The sequence below is a fragment of the Hetaerina americana genome, unplaced genomic scaffold (genome assembly GCF_022747635.1).
Source record: "Hetaerina americana unplaced genomic scaffold, ioHetAmer1.1.p SCAF_40, whole genome shotgun sequence".
Classification (NCBI taxonomy): domain Eukaryota; kingdom Metazoa; phylum Arthropoda; class Insecta; order Odonata; family Calopterygidae; genus Hetaerina; species Hetaerina americana.
In genome coordinates, this window is record NW_027286986.1 from 1,852,585 (window position 1) to 1,858,584 (window position 6,000).

Genomic DNA, 6,000 nt, shown 5'->3' on the forward strand with positions numbered 1-6,000 from the left:
CGAGAAAGTAAATGCCATTTCTAATAAAGTTCACAAAACTCTTTACACAATGAAGCATTTCAGACACCTAATCCCTATAGCATTACGCAAAAAGCTTGTTCAAACGTTAGTACTACCACATCTCGACTATTGCTCAGTTGTCTACGCTGATGTGAACAAGGAGCTAAGTACCAAATTACAAAGGCTCCAAAATTCTTGTCTGCGATTCATCTTTAATATACATTTTAATGAACGTGTAACTCCTTACTATAAAATGTTGAATTGGGTAAAACTCGAACAGAGGAGAATGCTTCAAAAGGCCTCACAATTATTTAAAGTTCTGAATTCTAAAACCCCTTCATATTTAAATGAACATTTTATATTCAATTCACTTACGACAAAGAGGTCAACCCGCATTACGAAAACATTCCATCTTCCCAAATACCGCACGCTATATATGAAAAGTCATTTAGTATTTCATCCTGTAAACTATGGAACTCTTTGCCGAATAAAGTAAAATTATCCAGGAACAAATCCCAATTCAACAGGAACATGTTTGAATATCTGTCTACCACACTGCCAAAATGACCTTATTACAGTTATATCAGGCTAAGTATTTAACTATTGTTCTTTGTATTTCTTTGTACTATATGTTTCATTGTACTATATGTTTCGTTCAACTGATGTTAAATTATGTACCTGTATTTGACTGGTTTAATTACCTTATTCTATGCATTATGTAAACCTGATTCACTCCATAGGTTTCAAAACCTCATTTAACATGTATTCTGCTCCAGGGGACTTTGCTCCCAGAGCAATAAAAATTGTTTATTATTATTATTACGACATTCTTTTAGTTGCTCTTTGGATGTATTCATATAAACTATATCGTTACTTTTTAAACTCCTTTTGAACTTTGAACGTAGCTTTCTTTGCCTTCTTAATGCCGATCTGACTTCCCCGTTGCACCATCTAGGGTCCTAACTGTCGCATTTTAATTTGGACGGGATGTACGTCTTCATTACTTCGCGTAAAATTCGAGACATTGTCAGGTTGCGGATTAGCCTCCTTTCCCCCCAATCAATTCCTATTTTCTGCAATATACTCAAAAGTATTTCCCAATTCACTCAATCCAACGATTTTTCGAAATCTACGAAACAGGCAAATACCTCCTTGTTGTAATCTATATTCCTCTCGATTAATAATCTCCTTGCTGCAATGGCATCACGCGTACCTATCCCCTTCCTAAACCCAAATTAGCCATCCCGTAAGTAATCGTTTGCCCTATTCTCTTTTCTTTTGTTTATGATCTTGAGAACAACTTTAGCTGCGTGGTATATCAAACTCATTGTCCTGTAGTCCTCACAGAATGTAGCCTTTACCTTTTTTGGAATGGGAACTAAAACTGATCTCACAAACTCTTCCGGCCAGATTCCTTCCTCATAGATACTACGAATCAGCCCATATAGCCTCCTCCTCCCACATTTTCCTAAGCATTTCAGTAGTTCCGCAGGAATGTTTTCCACCCCCACTGTCTTATTCAGCTTTATCTCCCTTATTGCCCTTTCTATCTCTTCGTCGAGTATGCCTGGGGCTAAGCTAAGAAGAAAACAAATGAGGAAGTACTTAGTATGATGGGTGAGGACAGCGGTTTGTCGGCAGAAATCCTATGGAGGCAGGAAGAGTGGATGAAGGGGGTAATGATGGGCAGTGGGATGTTGAAGACTGTGATAGAGGGGAGAATGTTGGGAAATAGAAGGAACAGGATATGGATGTTGGACGGGATGAAGGGAGGAGATAGGAACTCGGAGATGAAGAGGGACCTGATTTAGAGTAGGATGTAGATGTTTTGCTAGGGTCACAAAATATGTATTTAGGAGCTGTGTTAATCCAGAAAGCTACCTTAATCGGTAGATTTCCTAATTATAATTACTTTCCCTAAACCTTCTTCCTTGTTGTGACTCTTGGAATCCGAATGGCTCTCAACGCGAACTTCAGTACTCCCAGCACTCCTATTTAGGATTGGGATACCGCTGGAAAATTCGGTCACCTCCAGGATTTGAACCTGGTCCCTCAGGATGGAAAGTCAGGAACTCAAATTGGTGGATTTGGCCACTAGAATCAAGAGCGAGTGAATGAGAGAGGGCCTGGCATTAACGTTTTGATGATATCGTTTCCATTTTCATTTACAAAGCTGAAAATAACCTAATATGATTCATTTTAAGCAATTTTACTCATTATTTATTCCCCCACCTGTCGGAACACGCATTGGGCAACCGACTACCATGATATGTCGCCGTGGGTTGTGGTGCGCCACGCGCTACCTCCATCTCTGTCCCTTTCATTGAACGAACTCCCGAACTATTTGGAGGCTCCGGACGCAATGAGAAGACAGACTGCCTGTATCCTCCAAGCCAAAGAAAGGGAAGTATATTAACGATAAGTTTTATATGATGCACTATTTGTCATTAATTACCTCCAATTGCATGCTGGTTGTGCTCTTAACAGGGAAGGATCCATGCCCTGATGGATCGAAATTCTGAATTAAACAGGATACAAATAAAATCTGCTCGTTTGGTGAAGAATCATGATTAACGAAGACAGACCATCGCAATACTATCGTAGATAGCACGAGAAAAATCACAAAACGCAGCAATAGTATGCGCAAACTTATCTTTCAGATGTATTTAAATAATTCCACCAGTAAGGCTCATTGAAATAGAATACTCCCAGTCCAGCCTTAAATTGGTTGGCATAGTAAAAAAAGGGGCATTTGTTGCTGATAACGATAAATATTAGTAATTAGGGGAGGCGACTAACATATGAGATCATTTACGCCATTAGGGATGGCCGGTTAACTTTGTAGAGGTAAAATGTTTCAAGCAAAGAAGGAAGGGTGGATGGCAATCCGGTGGCGGCATTTGCCAACTCATTACAAATCAAGCCAAGGGATCACACAGCTCAACGTCCCATCCGACGGGCGACGTAACAACTTCAAATTTTATCCACCAAGTTCCTCCAAATATGGATTGGGATGCAACTGAAAAAATCCTGCTACCACCGGAATTCAAACCTGGGCCCCTAGGGTAGTTTATCAGGAATTTAAATTGGTAGATTTGACTACTATAATCTATCATAACAGACAGACAAATTCTAGTGTTAGTTCTTTCCTGGCATGAGAGTGACTCGCCATCAATGAAATCGAATCCAAGCACCCGAGTATATTTACGGAAAGATAAATTTTCATGATTTCGTCAATTACTGCATGATGTAAATGGACACGTGTGTGGGTACATGCAGGAGAGTTTCCCTATATGAGCTAATGCAAATATATTCAAAGGCATGCGCGAGTTAATAGTTCTGCATGTAAAAAATACCCTGCAAGCCTCCGGAAGGGCGTTTGGCGGGGTGTGTGTGAGATCTCAACCCATGAAACTGAATGGAAAACAAAAAAAATACACCAACTCACACTCACACAGGCGAGTATCTATATTATTGCAAAACCTATTTTATCTTGCACCTAGCAGTAACTTTTATCTTAATCTAGCAGTTAACAATGTAAAGTTGTCTGGTTTCTTTTATACCCCCGCCACTCGCTTTTGAGTTCGTCATCTGCGTATTGAGCTGATGAGGATGTATCTTTTTCAATTCTGACAATAATAACATTACGGAGACGGAGATGACAGCGGGAGCAGTTGGTGGTTGGCACCCCAACCCCCCTTTGACACTCATTCTGTCAACGAAGAGACATCAAACTTTGATCGAAAAATTCAAAATATCGTAATTAAACGCGATAGGCGAGACGGAAAGTTATCGAGATATAATGAGAATTGCGGGATGGAGGTGAAGGAGGAGGGACCAGGTGAGAGGGACGGGAAGCTGTAGCCCGAGGGGATGGTGGAAGGCGGGATGCAGGGGGCGAAGTGCGGAGGAATGAATCAAGGAGGAAGGGTTGTGTTGGGGTGGCGGGTGGTGGATGGCAATCAAGTCAAGGGAGGTCAGGTGAGGTGACGTGATTACTTAGCCGGCCTACGGAACAGAAGACGCCGACTGCCGATAATTTAGGGACGACATGATCAATTTAAAGAGACACCTTAGTCGACCGTCTCCCGTTGGAACAAAGGAGCACTACTCAAAGCCTTCCCCTGTGACACCCCCCCTCCCACCTCCTACTCGCCCAAGGAAAGACAGAGGGGCCGAGTGGGTGGGTGGGAGGTCCTTGGGAGTGGGAGGATTGGCAGAAGGAGATGGCCAATTAGCACGCAATTACCACACGCTGAAATGATTTCTCTGTTCACTTCATTTCACATTCATCCTCGAGTTGAGACGACGATTTCTCAAATCCCTCGGACTCCTCGCCAAACCCCGCGTCCCTTCCCAGACTCTAAGGTCCCCACCCCCTCGTCTTAGCTAACGAACGAGGAATCCGCATGAATGCGCAACCTTTAATTCATCTGTGCAAATAATTGTTTTGGCGGTGGGAGGAACATCTTTTCTGGAGCGTTACTGGGAACGGGGAGGCGTTACGCACCCCCAAGGATCACTGCACCAGTAAGCGGTGGAGACGTATAATTTCTCCACCCTTTCATTGTGTCGATTCACTCAAGGGTACACGTGAGAAGTGTTTACATTGGTGTCGATCATTCGTACATTTCAAGAGACCAGATTGAGATTATGAGTGGCCCTGGGTATATGATCTAGCAATAGAAAATCATTTTTTATCGCATATTGGTCTAAAACACTCATCTCAAGCCGCTGCTGGCCGAAGAAAAGAATTTTTCCCTCAAAATGAAACCTTGCCACGGTGGATTTTAAGGGTAATTTTGAAACGGACACGTAACATTAATATTAAGGTTGCTTCAATGTAAGTTGCTAATAAAAGGTTCGTTTAAAAAGTATCGGGAAAAGTTCCTACAGATATTGCTACAAATCCGAAAAATTCTTCCAAGTACATCCATTGAACGTCGACACACTTTTGCCAGCCACGACTCGAAGGCAGATTGGTAGAATAATTCCGGAAGTTCCTTAAGCGTACGTGTGCAAGCTTCTTTGGCATGAAAGTGTACACCATCCATTACCACTGAAAATTTGGCGATGCGAAATATCTGTGATAAACTCGTGCCGAAGATCTTGACGAACGACCAAGAGGAAGGTTGAGAGTGTATGCCAGCGAAAACCTTCTGCAATGGCACCACGAAGCGTCCTCAACTCCTTCACAGTCCCAACTTGGCCCCAGCAGACTATTTACTATTCCCAAAAATGAAATCCTCCCTCAAAGGTCGCCACCCTGGGACCCTAAGTGATGTCAAAGAAACCTGTAAGCGTGCCCTTTAAGGAAATTACGGAATCTGCCCACCAGGGAATCTTCGAGTCGTAGAAAAGCCACTGACACAATTGGTTCGACGCTCAAGGGGTGCACTTTGAAAAATTTTAAAGTATTGTAGCAATATCTGAAATAAATTTATTTTTCCGAAACGCTTCCCGATACTTTTTATACTACGCTTGTGGTAAAACGGGAGGCGTCTTTTTGTCCTAATATCTATCAAGAATGCTCATCTCTCCAAGCAACTGCTATCCGTGGGATATTTTGTACCCAATACGAGATAGCAACTGCAGGGTTATAGATAGCAAAAATTCCACTTGCCACCCTCAGCGTCTAAAAAATAATTAGTTGTATTTAAATGCATGCTCTTCCACTAACCTTATGTGTTTTGCTATAATAACCCATTCTTTCCGAATGACCTCATTCATGTTCTGTTCATCTGTTTTTAAGTTTCCCTTTCAATCCCTCGTCCCTCTCCGCGGGGGGAAATTCCTGCTAACTGCAACGTTGGGTCGCATTCCCTGCCTTTTACAGACTCTTTGGGGGTAGAGTGTTTTGTGGTGCATTTTCATGTGGTAGTGATGTTTCAATTTCTAGCTTGTTGTGTCCTGGGTTCCGTGTTGTAGGATGGCTTTCGTGCTGCATCATGGGGTGCAGGTTTTTAGTTGTTTGGCGGTAAATGTGTTTGCATGAGTATT